The sequence below is a fragment of the Macaca mulatta genome, chromosome 19, assembly GCF_049350105.2.
Source record: "Macaca mulatta isolate MMU2019108-1 chromosome 19, T2T-MMU8v2.0, whole genome shotgun sequence".
NCBI classification, from domain to species: domain Eukaryota; kingdom Metazoa; phylum Chordata; class Mammalia; order Primates; family Cercopithecidae; genus Macaca; species Macaca mulatta.
The window spans coordinates 66703320-66721196 of record NC_133424.1 but is presented as its reverse complement, the minus strand read 5'-3'; positions in this window follow the sequence as shown (position 1 = coordinate 66721196).

The window sequence follows — 17877 nt, the reverse complement described above, 5'->3', positions numbered from 1 at the left end:
TGCTACTTATGTAACAGAAGGTGCTCGGGGCATGTCTCTGTCTCCATTTGGGTGATATTTGAACAGAGACACAAATGAAGGACGTTCTTTAGTTCATGATTGGCATGACTAAGAGCTCAGGCTTTGCAGTCACACTATCTGGTTTCAACCCTCCTCTCTCGGCTCTTTATTAGCTCGGTGACCTTAGATAATTTTCTCAACTCTCTGTGCTTTTGGTTCACATAAATAGGATGAAAATAGTAACCTTGGCCAGGCACAATGGCTCACGCTTGTAATCCCAGCACTTTGGGAGGCCGAGGTGGGTGGATCACCTGAGGCCAGGAGTTCGAGACCAGCCTGGCCAACATGGCAAAACCCTGTCTCTACTAAAAATAACAAAAATTAGCTGAGCGTGGTGGCAGGCGCCTATAATCCCAGCGACTCTGGAGGCTGAGGCAGGAGAATCACTTGAATTCGGGAGACGGAGGTTGCAGTGAGCTGAGATCGTACCACTTCACTCCAGCCTGGGCAACAAGAGTGAAACTCTGTCTCAGAAAAAAAAAAAGAGAGAGTAACCTTAACTAATTCCACAGGGCTGTTGTGAGATTGAGTGAACACGCGGGAAGTGTTTGCTGAGCTAGTGCTTAACATGTGCTACTGAATTATGGTGGTGATGGCATATCTCCCAAATAGGAGGAAAGCAAAGTAAGTGAATGAATTCACAAGAAGATAAGAAAATGACCAGAAAAGGCATAAATAGATAAAGCTGTTCAGCCTTCAGATGTTCAGTCATCCTTATGATCTTTCCCTCCCTCCCTCCCTCCCTCCCACCCTCCCTTCCTTCCTTCCTTCCTCTTTCCCTCCTTCCCTCCCTCCCCCTTCCTGCCTTCTGGCCTTCCTTCCTTCCTTTCTCCTTCTTCCTTCCTTCCTTTCTTCTCTCCCTCCCTTTCTTCCTTTCTTCATCCTTCCCTCCCTTCCTTTCTCCTTCCTTCCTTCTTCCTCCCTCTCTTCCTTTTTACCTTCCTTCCTTCGTCCCTCCCTCCCTTTCTCCTTTCTTCCTTCCTTCTTCCTCCCTTCTTCCTTCCTTCTTCCTCCCTCTCTTCCTTTTTTCCTTCCTTCCTTCCTCCTTCCTTCCTTCCCTCCTTCTCTTCCTTTTTTCCTCCCTTCCTTCCTTCCCTCCTTCCTCCTTTCCTTCCTCCCTTCCTTTCTCCTTCCTTCCTTCCTCTCTCCCTTCCTTTCTTCCCTCCTTCCTTCTTTCCTTCATTCCTACCTTCCTTCTTCCTTCCTTCTCCCCTCTTTTCTTTCAATTAAATGTTTAATAGCTGCCAGACTGTGTTCAGTAAGCCCTGGGATCTATTAATAATAAAAAAGAATCCGTAGATTCATTGGTTTGTTCATTCCCCAAGTATGTATTTACTGGACAGCAACTAGGTGCCAGGCACTGTTCTAGGCCCTGGGAATTCAGCAGTGAACTAAACGAATGAAAATCTCTGCTTTCACAGAGCGTGATAGAGATAACTCATTAGGCAAATGAGCAAATATGCAGATATAGCCAGTTTATTAAATAAGCTGATGTCATGGTTAATTTTATGCGTCAACTTGACTGGCCTAAGGGATGCCCAGATAGCTGGTAAGACATTATTTCTGGATGTGTCTGTGGGGGTGTTTCTGGAAGAGGTGAGCATTTGAATCAGTAGACTGAGTAAAGAAGTTCTCCCTCACCAATGTGGGCGGGCATCATCCAATCTGCTGGAGGCTTGAATAGAACAAAAAGCAGAGGAAGGGCGAATTCACTGTGTTTTCTTAACTGGCACATCCATTTTCTCTTGCCCTAGGACAACAAATTTCGTGGTCCTCATGCCTCTAGCCTCAGACCGAATGATACCACCAGCTTTCCTGGTTCTTCAGCTTATAGACAGCATGTCGTGGGACTTCTCAGCCTCCAGAATTGTGTAAGAAAAGTTCTCATAATAAACCTCCACTGGTATCTCTCTCTATAGCTCTTTGGTTTTCTTTCGTTGGACAAATCTGACTAATAGAGCTGCATTCAACCGCAGTGAAATACCGACAGCCCAAAGCAGGCCTGAGATCCACAGATTCCAGGAATAAAGCACCCGACTGTTATACATTATTGATGAGAGAGTAAAGGGTACAAACCCTTTAGGAAAAGGCCTGGCAGCTTCTTACAAAGCTAAGCCCACACCTATCCCATGACCCAACAATTCTACTCTTTTTTGTTTTTTGCTTTTTGTTTTTAGACGGAGTCTCACTCTGTCACCCAGGCTGGAGTGCAGTGGTGCGATCTTGGCTCGCTGCAACCTCTGCCTCCTGGATTTAAGTGATTCTTCTGCCTCAGCCTCCCGAGTAGCTGGGACTACAGGCATGCACCACCACGCCCGGCTAATTTTTCTATTTTTAGTAGATACAGGGTTTCACCACGTTGGCCACGCTGGTCTCGAACTCCTGACCTCATGATCTGCCCGCCTTGGCCTCCCAAAGTGCTGGGATTACAGGCGTGAGCTACTGCACCCGGTCAACAATTCTACTTTTACCCAAAAGAAAGGAAAATATGTATCCACACTAAGAATTGTGCAAGACTGTTTACAGCAGCTTTATTCATAATAGCCTCAGGCTGGAAACAGCCTGCATGCCTGTCAACAGGTGAATGGACCAAGATATGTCATATAGCCACAGAACGGAATGCCACTTAGCAATGGAAAGACACAAGCTAATAATGCATGCACAATACGGGTAGGTCTCAAAATTATTGTGCTGAGTGTCAGACACAAAGAAGGACGTACTGTATGAGTTCAGTTAGATGATTTTCCAAACAGACAGAATTAGCATGTGGTAGCAAAAACAATCAGAACAGTGGTTGCCTCTGGGTGAGCAGGGTCAGGGTGACTGGGAAGGGGGCTGGGGGAACTTTCTGGAACAAAGGAAATCATTCCGTATATTGATGAGGGTTTGTTTTGTACTAGTGTCTGCATGTGTTGCTCACTTAAGATTTGTGCATTTCAGGCCAGGCACGGTGGCTCAAGCCTGTAATCCCAGCACTTTGGGAGCCCGAGGCAGGCGGATCACGAGGTCAGGAGATCCACAGCATCCTGGCTAACACGGTGAAACCCCATCTCTACTAAAAAAATACAAAAAATTAGCCAGGCAAGGTTGCGGGCGCCTGTAGTCCCAGCTACTCGGGAGGCTGAACCAGGAGAATGGCGGGAACCCGGGAGGCGGAGCTTGCAGTGGGCCGAGATAGCGCCACTGCACTCCAGCCTGGGCGACAGAGCAAGAGTCTGTCTCAAAAAAAAAAAAAAAAAAAGAGGCAACCAAGGTCTAACGGGTCAAGTGACTTTCCCACATCCTACTACTCTAGCGGTATGGTTTCTGACCCTGGGTGATGAAGGCAGGTGCACAGCAGCCTTGAGTGTGAGAGCTCAGAAAGGAAGGTGGCTGGGGGCTGGGCTCTGGACTGGTTGGTTTGCATGTGAAAGGTGTGATTGAAAGAGTTGTTGGCTTGGCCGGTGGCTCAAGCCTATAATCGAGCACTTTGGGAGGCTGAGATGGGTGGATCACCTGAGGTCAGGAGTTGGAGACCAGCCTGGCCAACATGGTGAAACCCCTGTCTCTACTAAAAAAAAAATTAGCCGGGTGTGGTGGCAAATGCCTGTAATCCCAGCTACTCGGGAGGCTGAGGCAGGAGAATCGCCTGCACCAGGAGGCGGAGGTTACAATGAGCCAAGATGACGCCACTGCACTCTAGCCTGGGCGAGAGAGCGAGACTGTCTCAAAAAAAAAAAAAAATGTTAATGGTAGCTGTGTTCACAAGAACCCCCAAGACTGGAAACGGCCAGGTGTTCATCAGCAGAAGAAAGGATAAAGAAACGACGGAACCCCGTACAAGGCAATCCTGCGCCGCGGTAAAAGCGAAGGGACTGTGGACACACACAGCGGCACGGAGGAATCTCAGAGACACCGAGCTGAGTGGAAGACGTCAGAGAGGAGAGCTTAGCTTTCTGAGAGTTTATGACTCTGCTTGTGTGAAGTCCCGGAACAGTGGAAATTAGACTATAGTGAAAAAATAATAATAATATCAGAGGAGTGGTGGCCTCCAGGAAAGTAAAGGCGGGATGTGACTGGGCAGGTGCATTCGGGAGCTTGCTGTGACAATGCCGTGTTCTATGTCTCCATAGGAGCTTCAGTATATAATTTTGAAACACACTCAGGCCAGGAGCGGTGACTCACGCCTGTAATCCCAGTACTTTGGGAGGCTGAGGCGGGCATATCACGAGGTCAGGAGATTGAGACCATCCTGGCTAACATGGTGAAACGCCGTCTCTACTAAAAATACAAAAAAGTAGCCAGGCGTGGTGGCGAGTGCCTGTAGTCCCAGCTACTCGGGAGGCTGAGGCAGGAGAATCGCTTGAACCGGGGAGGCAGAGGTTGCAGTGAGCCGAGATCATGCCACTGCACTCCAGCCTGGGCGACAGAGCGAGACGCCATCTCAACAAATAAATAAATAAATAAATACTCACCCCCCCACACACAGTTAATAGTGTACTTAAGATGTGTGCAATGGCCAGGTGTGGTGGCTCACACCTGTAATCCCAGCACTTTGGGAGGCTGAAGCAGGCAGATCAGTAGGTCAATTCAAGACCAGCCTGGTCAACATGATGAAACCCTGTCTCTACTAAAAATAGAAAAATTAGCTGGGCATGTTGGCTCACACCTGTAATCCCAGTGCTTTGGGAGGCCGAGGCGGGCAGATCACTTGAGGTCAGGAGTTCGAAAGTAGCCTGGCCAACATGATGAAACCCTGTCTCTACCAAAAATACAAAAAAAAATTGAGCCGGTCATGGTGGCAGACACCTGTAATCCCAGCTATGTGGGAGGCTGAGGCAGGAGAACCGCTTGAATCCGGGAGGCGGAGGTTGCAGTAAGTCAAGATCATGCCACTGCACTCCAGCCTGGGCAACAGAGCAGGACTCTGTCTCAAAAAAAAAAAAAAAAAAAAATTGTGAATGGTTGAGTCTGGGTGTCTGGTTGGTGTGGATGGGGTATTCATTCTAAGATTCTTTCAACTCTCTCTATGCTTGAAAAAATTTTATAATAAGATGTTGGAGAAGAACTCAGCCTTTACCAACCTCCTCACCCACAGGTTTGTCGATCTCCTTAAATTACAAAAAAAAAAAAAAAAAAAAAAAAAGACTTGGGGCACCTGTCACAAAGTGTGTGGGAAGAGGTTTTATTTTGGGAACCACCTTGGCTGCTATGCACAGTGGCAAGTCATAATTTGTCATTTTCCGCTTTCTGTGTATGAACCTTTTTGCCACTTGGAAAGCGGTCCCTGTCAGTCTGAGTCTCAGTGGGAAGTCTGGTTCTGCCTTCCTCTGTGGAAGGAAAGGTGCTCTCTGTCCAATCCTTTGAGGTAGAGATTGGGTTCCCCCATCACACGGCCCCGGCCCCACGTGGGACTTTTTTTTTTTTTTTAAGAGATGGAGTCTGGCTGTGTCACCCAGGCTGGAGTGCAGTGGCAAGATCTCGGCTCACTGCAACCTCTGACTCCCTGGTTCAAGTGATTCTCCTGCCTCAGCCTCCCAAGTAGCTGGGATTACAGGGACACACCACCACACCCAGTTCATTTTTGTATTTTTAGTAGAGATAGGGTTTCATCCCATTGGCCAGAATGGTCTCGATCTCTTGACGTCATGATCCGCCCACCTCGACCACCGAAAGTGCTGGGATTACAGACGTGAGCCACCACACCTGAACGTTTTTTCTTTTCTTTTTTTTTTTTTGAGGACGGAGTTTCACTGTTGTTACCCAGGCCGGAGGCTGGAGTGCAGTGGCGCAATCTCAACTCGCCACAACCTCTGCCTCCCAGGCTCAAGCGATTCTCCCGCCTCAGCCTCCCAAGTAGCTGGGACTACAGGCGCGCGCCACCAGGCCCAGTTAATTTTGTATTTTTAGTAGAAACGGGGTGTCTCCATGTTAGTCAGGCTGGTCTTGAACTCCCAACCTCAGGGGATCCACCCGCCTTGGCCTCCCAAAGGGCTGGGATGTGGCATTGTAGTCGTGTGAGCCAATTTTCCCTATAAACTCCCTTTTGCATATACATGTATCCTATCGGTTCTGTCCCGTGGAGAACCCTGACTAATACAGGGTCCCAGAAATAACAGAACTCTTTATTTTTTTGAGACAGAGTCTCCTTCTATTGATAAAACTGTAGTGCAGTGGTACAATCTCAGCTCACTGCAACCTCCACCTCCTTGGTTCAAGCAATTCTCATGCCTCAGCCTCCCAAGTAACTCCCAAGGGCCCAAGTAAGACTACAGGCCCACACCACCATACCCCAGCTAATTTTTGTATTTTTAGTACTGACAGGGTTTCACCATGTTGGCCAGGCTGGTCTTGAACTGATGACCTCAAGTGATCCGCCTGCCTCAGCCTCCCACAGTACTGGGATTACAGGTGTTAGCCGTCGTGCCCAGCCAAAACAGAACACTTAATTATAGAAGTCATAATAGCTTTCATATACCGACAGCTCCCTATGTAGACACTTGGTATAAGTGATGTCCATCCCTCATAACACCCATACGAGTTACTGCCCTGCTTTACAGATGGGAAGACTGAGGCTCAGAGAGGTTAGGAAACTTTCAGAAGGCCACACAGCCAAAGGGCAGAGCTCAGGTCTGCTCACTTTGCCAGGTTTCCTGACAATGCCCTTTGATTGCCCTGTGACTGGGAAGGAAATTAACTATTTTTTTTTTTTTTTTTGAGACGGATTCTCACTCTGTCGCCCAGGCTGGCGTGCAGTGGCCCAATCTCGGCTCACTGCAAGCTCCGCTTCCCAGGTTCATGCCATTCTCCTGCCTCACACTCCCGAGTATCTGGGACTACAGGCACCCCCACCACACCCAACTGGAAATTAGCTAATTTAAAAGGGTTCAGCTCACTGTTTTGCATTCCTTCTTTCCAGGATTTTCCAAGGTAGTGTTCCTTGGAATACTGGTCTGAAAGCAAGACTAACCACATAATTTGCTGGGACCAGTGCAAAATAAAAACACACACAAAAGCAGAAAAAAAAAAAGCCCTTTATAGGAGGCTGAGGCAGGAGAATGGCGTGAACCTGGGAGGTGGAGCTTGCAGTGAGCCGAGATCGCGCCACTGCACTCCAGCCTGGGCGACAGAGCGAGACTCCATCTCAAAAAAAAAAAAAAAAAAAAAAATGCCCTTTAAGTTATTAAAATATAAAACTTCTTCCTTTCTTCCATCTTCTTTCGTTACTTCTCACAGTTTAATTATTATTTAGTGCCATTCTAAATAAAAATTAAATGTTTAAATTATTAGTAAAAATAAAATTATGGTAATTAGCATATCCATCACCTCATGCATTTATCTTTTTTTTTTTTTTTTTGAGGCAGACTGTGGCTCTGTTGCCCAGGCTGGAGTGCAGTGGTGCGATCTCCGCTCACTGCATCCTCCACCTCCCAGGCTCAAGTGATCCTCCCACCTCAACATCCCGAGTAGCTAAGACTACGGGCACGTGCCATGTGCCACCACATCCAACTAATTTTTTTTTTTTTTTTTTGAGATGGAGTCTCACATTGTCACCCAGGCTGGAGTGCATTGGCCTGATCTCGGCTCACTGCAAGCTCCGCCTCCCGGGGTCAAGTGATTTTCGTGCCTCAGCCTCCCGAGTAGCTGGGATGACAGGTGCCCACCACCACGCCTGGCTAATTTTTTGTATTTTTAGTAGAGACAGGGGTTTCACTATGTTGGCCAGGCTGGTCTCAAACTCCTGACCTCACAACCTGCCCTCCTCGGCTTCCCAAAGTGCTGGGATTACATGCATGAGCCACCAAGCCCAGCTAATTTTTGTGGTTTTAGTAGAGACGTGGTTTCATTGTGTTGCCCAGGCTGATCTCAAACTCATGAGCTCAAGCAATCCACCTGCCTCTGACTCCCAAACTGCTGGGATTATAGGCATGAACCACCGTGCCCTGCACCATTTATCATTTCTTTGTGGTGAGAACATTCACAAACCTGTCTTCTGGCTATTTTGTTATATACAATAACTTGCTACCCAATATCTTTGCCATCAATTCCTTTTCTGCCCAAAGCAGTCAGTCATTTGCCGTTTCTTGCCACCCAAGACCCTGAACTGATACAGGTTAATACTCCTACAAGCACTACTGCTTTTCCTAACTGACCTTGCTTAGGGTCTCTCTCCATAGAAGACATCTGCATGTCTGATCCATTTGCTCTTAACAACAGTGCTATCAGATTCTGATATTAAACCCTTTTACAGAAGAGGAAACTGAGGCACAGAGAGGCAAATTACTTGACCGAGTTGGCATAGGTAGTAGGGTGCTGAGCTGGGATTCAAAACTTGGAAGCTTGAAATTGGGAGGCTGACAACCAGGAGCTCTGAGAACAGGTTCCTTCTCTATCTCGCTAGTGAGGTTCATTATCACTCCTGTGTCTTTCTTTTTTTTTTTTTTTTTTTAAAGACAGAGTCTCACTCTGTCACCCAGGCTGGAGTGCAGTGGTGTCATCTCTGCTCACTGCAAGCTCCACATCCTGGGTTCAAGTGATTCTCATGCCTCAGTCTCCCAAGTAGCTAAGACTACAGGCACCCGCCACCACCCCTGGCTCATTTTTGCATTTTTAGTAGAGACAGGGTTTCACCATATTGGCCAGGCTGGTCTCGAACTCCTGACCTTGTGATCTGTCTGCCTCGGTCTCCCAAAGTGCTGGGACTACAGGTGTGAGCCACCATGGCTGGCCGACTCCTGTGTCTTTTCTGCTTGGCGGGAACAGATTGTTCTGCGGTGTGGGGGCTGCCCTGGGCACTACAGGCTGTTTAGAAGCATCCCCGGCCTCGGCCGGGCGCGGTGGCTCACGCCTGTAATCCCAGCACTTTGGGAGGCCGAGACGGGCGGATCACGAGGTCAGGAGATCGAGACCATCCTGGCTAACACGGTGAAACCCCGTCTCTACTAAAAAATACAAAAAACTAGCCGGGCGAGGTGGCGGGCGCCTGTAGTCCCAGCTACTCGGGAGGCTGAGGCAGGAGAATGGTCTAAACCCAGGAGGCGGAGTTTGCAGTGAGCCGAGATCTCCCCACTACACCCCAGCCTGGGCGACACAGCAAGACTCTGTCTCAATTTAAAAAAAAAAATAGCCGGGCGAGGTGGCGGACGCCTGTAGTCCCAGCTACTCGGGAGGCTGAGGCAGGAGAATGGCGGGAACCCGGGAGGCGGAGCTTGCAGTGAGCTGAGATCCGGCCACTGCACTCCAGCCTGGGCGACAGAGCGAGACTCCGTCTCAAAAAAAAAAAAAAAAAAAAAAGAAACATCCCCGGCCTCTACTCATTAGATACCAGGAATAGCCCCCGTTCAAAAGTTATGACAACCAGTGTCTCCAGACATAGCCAAGTGTCCCTTGGGGAGCAAGATAGTCCCTGGTTCAGAACCACTGCACTAGTGTGGTCTTTCTCTTACTTTTTGTGGAGAGAGTCGGGGGCAGGATCTTGCTCTGCTGTCCAGGCTGGAGTGCAGGGGTGCAATCAAGCTCACTGCAGATTTGACCTCCCAGGTTCAAGCCATCCTCCCACCTCAGCCTTCTGAGTAGCTGAAAAGAAAAAGTAGTAGCTGAAAGAGAAAAAAAAAAAAAAAAAGGCTGGGAATAGTGACTCTCGCCTGTAATCCCAATACTTTGGGAGGCCGAGGCAGGTGGATCACCTGAGGTCAGCAGTTCCAGACCAGGCTGGGCAACATAGTGAAACCGCATCTGTACTAAAAATACAAAAAAAAAAAAAAAATTAGCCAGGCCTGATGGCAGGCGCCTGCATTCTCAGCCACTCAGGAGGCTGAGGCAGGAGAATCGCTTGAACCCAGGAGGCAGAGGTTGCAGTGAGCCAAGATCATGCCACTGCACTCCAGCCTGGGCAACAGAGTAAGACTCCGCCTCAAAAAACAAAACAAAAAATTTAGCATGCATGCACCACCATACCCAGCTAACAACAACAACAAAAAATTGTAGAGATGAGGTCTCACTCTGTGGCCCAGGCTGGTCTTGAACTCCTAAGCTCTAGCGATCTTCCTGCCTTGGCCTACCCAAAGTGCTGGGGTTACAGGCCTGAGCCCCCAGCCCAGTCCTAGTGTGGTCTTTCTCGACACACAATTCCCTAGGTTACTCCACTGCTGATGCCCCTCACCTGGTCATTGCTAACCCAGGTGTGGACCACAGACCAGCAGCACTGGCTTCACCTGGGAGCTTGTTAGGACATCAGAAAGGCAGATCCCAGCCCAGTCCTGCTGGTTTAGAATCTGCAGTTTAACAAGATCCCCAGGTGACTTGTATTCACATTAAAGCTTTAAGAACATTGTCTTAAGAGACGCTACGGAAAGCCCTGTGATGGATCTGGAGACCTATCCCATCACACTCACTGCGATTCTTCCTTCTAGAGAAAAGGCATGACATGAGTCCATTGTGACAATTTTCTTTTTCTTTCTTTTTTTCTTTTTTTTGAAATGGGGTCTCACTCTTGTTCAGGCTGGAGTGCAGTGGTGCGGTCTTGGCTCACTGCAACTTCCACCTCTCAGGTTTAAGCTATTCTCCTGCCTCAGCCTCCCAAGTAGCTGGGATTACAGGTGCCTGCCCCCACACCTGGCTAATTTTTCTTTTTTTTTTTTTTTGTATTTTTAGTAGAGACGGGGGTTTCACCATGTTGGCCAGGCCGGTCTCGAACTCCTGACCTCATAATCCACCTGCCTCAGCCTCCTAAAGTGCTGGGATTACAGCCTGAGCCACCACATCTTTTTTTTTTTTTTTTTTTTTTTTTTTGAGAGGGATTCTCGCTCTGTCGCCCAGGCTGGAGTGCAGTGGCCCGATCTCAGCTAATTTTTTTTATTTTTAGTAGAGACAGGGTTTCACCGTGTTAGCCAGGATGGTCTCGATCTCCTGACCTCGTGATCCACCCGCCTTGGCCTCTCAAAGTGCTGGGATTACAGGCGTGAGCCACTGCGCCTAGCCCGGCCTATTTTCTTACAGCAAACTCTGCAGGGCTTTCTATGACTCTTCCCATAAGACAGATGCTACTCTCTGCAACAAGGAAAAATAGTGTGGCATTCTGGCTAAATTCCAGTATGAATTATACTGGAAGTATATGTATGAAGCCTATCTCTGCTTAGAGGTTATACGAGGTTTAGAGGATTGTGTGAAGTGTCAGTGTAATACAGAGGAAAGAGAGGGACTGCTCAGTGGTGAGTCTTACATGGCAAAATAGAGATCATGCTTTCTGCCCTAAGCACGGTAAGAAAACCGGTTGGACTCCCTCTCCACCTTCAGCAGCTGCCCTGCTGTGCCTGTAGGGCTTGGCTGTGGGATATAAGGAACCCTCCGTCTCTGCTCCCTTAAAACAAGCAAGCCACACCTGCTGGGGTGGGTCCTAGGCTGGTAGAGCTGTAAGGCAATCCTATTTTTGGTGGAAGCCTGAAAGCAACATATATAATCCATACATATTCATAAGGTTTGCCTTGTGCAGTAGGAGCCTCCCAGATGGTCCCCAATAATCCTCACCTCCTGGTATTTATAGCGTCATGTAATCCTGTCCTTTTAAAGATGATTGTGTGACTTGCATTCTGCTAGCAGACTCTTTTTGCCTTCTTAGTTTGCATACTTTGATGAAACAAGCTACCCTGTTGCAGAAAGCCTGCACGGCAAGGAACTGAGGGGTAGCCTCTGGCCGACAGTCAGCAAGGAACTGAACTGCCAACAAGGCCATGAAGTCAACAGAACCTTGAGATGGCCACAAAGCCGCTGGCCCCTTGATTGCAGCCCCAGGAGAGATCTTGAAGCCGAAGAAGACCCGGCCGGGCTGTGCTCAGATCCCTGACTCATGGAAATCGCGAGATAATAAACGTGTGTTGTTTGAAGCTGCTCCCTTTGAGGTGATTTGTTACACAGCAGTAGCTAACTGATACATATAGAAATAAAGAGAAAATAAAGTCTTGGGTCTCTCTTTTGATATCTTCATCAAGAAAGTTTGATCACTTTACCAAACACATATTATGTATTTTTCATCAATAAAAGAGAATCTATAAAACAGCTTAAATAATGAAACATTAATGACATGGCCTCACTTAGCCCACCATCCAATTAAGAGCTACAATCTTATCTCGACCACCTCATCTACCCAGAATCTCCTTCCATTCTCATCCTCCACTTTCCTCCTCTGCAGAAGTAATTATGTTTGTCGTTCTCTTATTCATTTTTTTATTTTATTTTATTTTATTTTATTTTATTTTATTTTATTTTATTTTATTTTATTTTATTTTATTTTATGTTCTAAGACAGAGTCTCACACTGTAGCCTAGGCTGGAGTGTAATGGCGTGATCTGGGCTCACTGCGACCTCTGCCTCCCGGGTTCAAGCAATTTTCCTGCCTCAGCCTCCCAAAGAGCTGGGATTACAGGTGCCCACCACCACGCCCAGCTAATTTTTGTATTTTTAGTAGAGACAGGGAGACAGGACTTCACCACGTTGGCCAGGCTGGTCTCAAGCTCCTGAACTCAGGAGATCTGCCCGCCTTGGCCTCCCAAAAGTGCTGGGATTATAGGCATGAGCCACTGTACCTGGCCTCTTATTTGTTTAAAATAGTATCTCTAAACCACATATTGGAATAAACTTGGTAAAAATGACAACAAAAATCATGAAGTTTTTTTTGATATGATTCGTGAGATCATTTTCAATGCCATCGTTTGAAGCTTTCCAATATAGGTCTACATCACAGTTTTTGTATTTTTGTACCTGTTGATGGACACACGAGTTTCTTTTAGTTACTTTTCTATTTCTATTTATTTTACTTTCCCTATTATGTAACAGACATTTTTTACATGTTTCTTGGTGCATATGTGCAAGAATTTTTTTAGAGGATACATATAGGAATGGAATGATCGTGCTATAGGGATTGTTAGTTTCAATTTTTTGAAATAGTGTCAAAGTATTTCCAAAAGTAGCCTTACCAATTTTTTCCCAGCTTAATTGAGATATGATTGACAAATAAGAGTGGATATATTTAAGGTGTACAACATGTTTTGACATAAGTATACATTGTGAAATAATTACCATAATCAAGATGTTTACCATATCCATCACCTCACTTTTTCTGAGACATGGTCTCATTCTGTCACTCAGGCTAGAGTTCAGTGGCGCTATCTTGGCTCACGGCAACCTCTACCTCCCAGGTCAGGCGATTCTTGTGCCTCAGCCTCCTGAGTAGCTGGGATTACAGGTGTGTGCCACCACACCTGGCTAATTTTTGTATTTTTCGTAGAGATGGGGTTTGGCCATGTTGCTCAGGCTGGTCTCAAACTTCTGACCTCAAGCGATCCACTTGCCTTAGCCTCCCAAAGTGCTGGGATTATAGGTGTGAGCCACCGTTCGTGGCCACATAGTTGTCATTTTTGCAAGTGTGGTGAGAGCCCTCATGATCTACCGTTAGCAATGTTTAAGTACATAACACATTTTCACTGATTAGTCGCCACGTTGTACAACAGATCTCTTGAATTTATTTTTTTCTATGTAAAATTTTGTACCCTTTGACCACGATCTTCCCAATCCTTACTCCCCTTCCCAAGCCCCTGGTCGCCACCATTCTGCTTTCTGCTTCTGTGAGTTCAACTTCTTTTTTTTTGAGACAGAGTCTCACTCTGTTGCCTAGGCTGGAGTGCAACGGCATGCTCTTGGCTCACTGCAAACTCCGCCTCCCGGGTTGAAGTGATTCTGCTGCCTCAGCCTCCCAAGTCGCTGGGAATTACAGGCATGTACCACCACACCTGGCTAATTTTTGTATTTTTAGTAGAGACAGGGTTTCCCCATGTTGGCCAGGCTGGTCTTGAACTTCTGACCTCAGGTGATCCGCCCACCTCAGCCTCCCAACCTGCTGGGTGGGATTACAGATGTGAGCCACCGCGCCCGGTCAGAGGGTAAGCTTTAACTGAGTGGTGGGAGTACAACTGGATTTGAAACAACTTATCCCAGGCTGAAAAATCGTAGCAACAAAAGCAAATTTATGACAAGGACCTGGTGCTGTGTCCTGCATCACGCCACATCCTCCCATTCCTTTTCAGAGAGACTCTAGTGGCTCAAGCCTGTAATCCCAGCACTTTGGGAGGCTGAGGCGAGCGGATCACAAGGTCAGAAGTTCAAGACTAGCCTGGCCTACATGGCGAAACCCCATCTCTACTAAAAATACAAAAATTAGCCAGGTGTGGTGGCTCACGCCTGTAATCCCAGCACTTTGGGAGGCTGAGGCGAGCAGATCACAAGGTCAGGAGTTCAAGACTAGCCTGGCCAACACGGTGAAACCCCGTCTCTACTAAAACTACAAAAATTAGCCAGGTGTGGTGGTGCACGCCTGTAATCCCAGCACTTTGGGAGGCCAAGGCTGGCAGATCACAAGGTCAGGAGTTCGAGACCAGCCTGGCCAACATGGCGAAAACCCATCTCTACTAAAAATACAAAAATTAGCCAGGCATGGTGGCTCATGCCTGTAATCCCAGCTACTCAGGAGGCTGAAGCAGGGGAATAGCTTGAACCCGGGAGGCGGAGGTTGCAGGGAGTCGAGATCGTGCCACTGCACTCCAGACTGGGCGACAAGAGCGAAACTCCGTCTTAAAACAAATAAGCAAACAAACAAACAGAGACTCTAGTCAAAAGCAGTTGCTCAGGGTCCCTTGAGTACACCCAGCCCATGTCACATTGTCACGTCTTGGCAGGGACCATGTTCAAGTTGCCTGCACCCTAACTCAGTGTGGGCAAAGCCTTTGTGTTGTAATCCCCGTTCCCTAGCTCCTGCCTGGCCTACGAAGGCGCCGAGGAACACCGTGTTTGCGGTGTGTGAGCCCCGGTGTGGCTGCTGCTGGGCTGAAGGGCTTTGCTCTTATATCTGCCTCTCCCCACCAGAAGCGGCGCTGCCAGGGAGCCTGGGTCAGGTGGATTTACCTCCGTCTCCAGTGCCAAACACCGGACCCACAGACTGGGGAACAAAGTGGAGAAAGATATTAGGAGTGAATGATTACAAGAAGACAATGTCAGAAGACAGGGAGCAACATCCTAACTCCTCTAGACCAGACTTCCTTGAGGCCATGAGATGTCCTTAAGTAGGTGAATAGATAAACTATGGTCCATCCAGACAATGGAATATAATTCAGCACTAAAAGGAAATGAGGCTGGTGCGGTGGCTCATGCCTGTAATTCCAGCACTTTGGGAGGCTGAGGTGGGCGGATCACCTGAGGTTGGGAGTTCAAGACCAGCCTGACCAACATGGAGAAACCTCATCTCTATTAAAACTACAGAATTAGCCGGGCGTGGTGGCACATGCCTGTAATCCCAGCTACTCGGGAGGCTGAGGCTGGAGAATAGCTTGAACCCGGGAGACAAATGTTACGGTGAGCTGAGATCGCAGCATTGCACTCCAGCCTGGAACAAGAGTGAAACTTTGCCTCAAAAAAAACAAGAAAAGAAAAGAAAAAGAAAAAAAATGATGCCGGGTGCAGTGTCTTATGCCTGTAATCCCAGCACTTTAGGAGGTCGAGGTGGGCGGATCACCTGAGGTCAGTAGTTCGAGACCAGCCTGACCAACATGGTGAAACCTTGTCTCTACTAAAAATACAAAAATTAGCTGGGCGTGGTGGTGCGAGCCTGTAATCTCAGCTACTGGGGTGGCTGAGGCAGGAGAATCGCTTGAACCTGGGAGACGGAGGTTGCAGTGAGCTGAGATCACAGCCACAGCACTCCAGCCTGGGCAGCAGAGTGAGACTCTATCTCATAAATAAATAATACATAAAGAAATATGTATCAAATAAATAAATAAATAGAAATAAGCCATCAAGCTATGAAAAGACACGGAGGAAACTTAAATGCATATTACTAGGTAGTAGAAGCCCATCTGAAAAGGCTACGTATTGTCTGATTCCAACAGTATGACATTCTGGAAAAGGCAAAGTACGGAGACAGGAAAAGATCAGGGCTGCCAGGAGTCGGGTGAAGGAAGGATGAATAGGTGTGCAGAGGAATTTCAGGGCAATGGCTCTCCTCTGTCCAACACTGTGATGGTGGATGCCTGTCATGAGACATTTGCCTGAACTCATAGGACGTATAACAGGAAGACTGAGCGAGCCCTAATATGACTTCGGGTGATTACGATCTGTTGATGTAGGCTCATCAATTGTAGCAAATGTACCACTCTGGTAGGGAATGCTGGGAGTGGGGGAGGCTATGAAGGTGTCGGGGTAGGGAGTACATGGCAAATCTCTACCTTCTCCTCATTTTACTATGAACCCGAACCTGCTCTAAAAACAGTCTTTTATTACTATTATTATTATTATTTTTTTTTTTTTTTTGAGACGGAGTCTCGCTCTGTCGCCCAGGCTGGAGTGCAGTGGTGCAGTCTCGGCTCACTGCAAGCTCTGCCTCCCGGGTTCACGCCATTCTTCTGCCTCAGCCTCCTGAGTAGCTGGGACTACAGGTGCCCATCACCACGCCCGGCTAATTTCTTTTTTTTGTATTTTTAGTCGAGATGGGGTCTCACCGTGTTAGCCAGGATGGTCTCAATCTCCTGACCTCGTGATCCACCCGCCTCGGCCTCCCAAAGTGGTGGGATTACAGGTGTGAGCCACCGCCCCCCACTGACAGGTGGGGATTATTACAATACCAGGTGAGATTTGGGTGGGGACACAGAGCCAAACCATATCACCTGCATTCTCAGGAGAGTCGTTTGCTACTCACCAGGCGAAGGAACACTGTTTTTTTCTGGGTAACACTGTTGACATTCGGGGCTAGGTTATTCCCTGGGGGAGGAGCTGTTCTGTGCATCCTCAGCCTCCACCCACCTCAGTGCCAGCAGCATCGCCCTCTCCTCGGGGTTGTGACAATCAAAAGTGTCTCCAGACTTTCCCCAGTGTCTGCATTTGGGACCTTTCTATTATTACCGCTGATTCCATGAGTACATGGTAATCACCCATTGAGTTCCAGGGACTCCACTGTAATTATCCAGCTGGTTCTGGGAGCTCCTGGTGCAATTACCCAGCTGGTTCCTGAGACTGCACCACGATTCCTTAGCTGATTTCCGTGTCTCTACACACTGCCAGCGCCTCTACATAATTATACACTAGTTTCTAGAGCTTTTCTGTAATTATTCAGCCTTTTATAGAAATCTAATCATAACTACCTGGGCAATTTGTTTTGTTAAGTAGAGCGCTAATGAGTGGTGGCCGATGTTTCAGCCCCTCTTCTGAGTACCAGGGACGTGGGTAGAACTTTGATCCTATCCTATCTTAAAGAGCTTACAGGATATTAAGAGGAGAGGAGAGAAGTTGACATGGCACCACCCAGTGGAATGACATAGTCAGCACAGAGTGCAGTGGGAGCACAGAGGAAGAGCACCAGGACCATCATGTCCAGCTGTGTAGGTAGTGCACTGCACAACTCTGGGGTCATCATATCACAAACTGTGAGTGTGAAGAGCCTTGTGAGACTTGCAGGACGGGTTTCTAGGGGTCACCAGATGCAGGTCTTGAGCAAGGCTGAGGAATCCTGACTCCTAGAAAGAAGGGGGCAGGGAATTGCTGAGGATGTTTGAAGTCTAATGGGAAGACGCGTCCACTAGCAGCTCAGCGTGCTAGTGGAAGTTTGGGAAGAAGAATGCTCCATGAAGGCACATTCTATTTGGGGTCATTTCTGTTACTTCCCAGTTCACTCAGCATAATCATGGTGACCAACAGGGCTCTCTACACAGGACCTGTGGCCCCAACACTCACCCCTCTGCATTCTCTTCCTGCCACTTCCCTCTTCCCATCCCTCTGTCTGCAACTGCCACACTGTTCCCC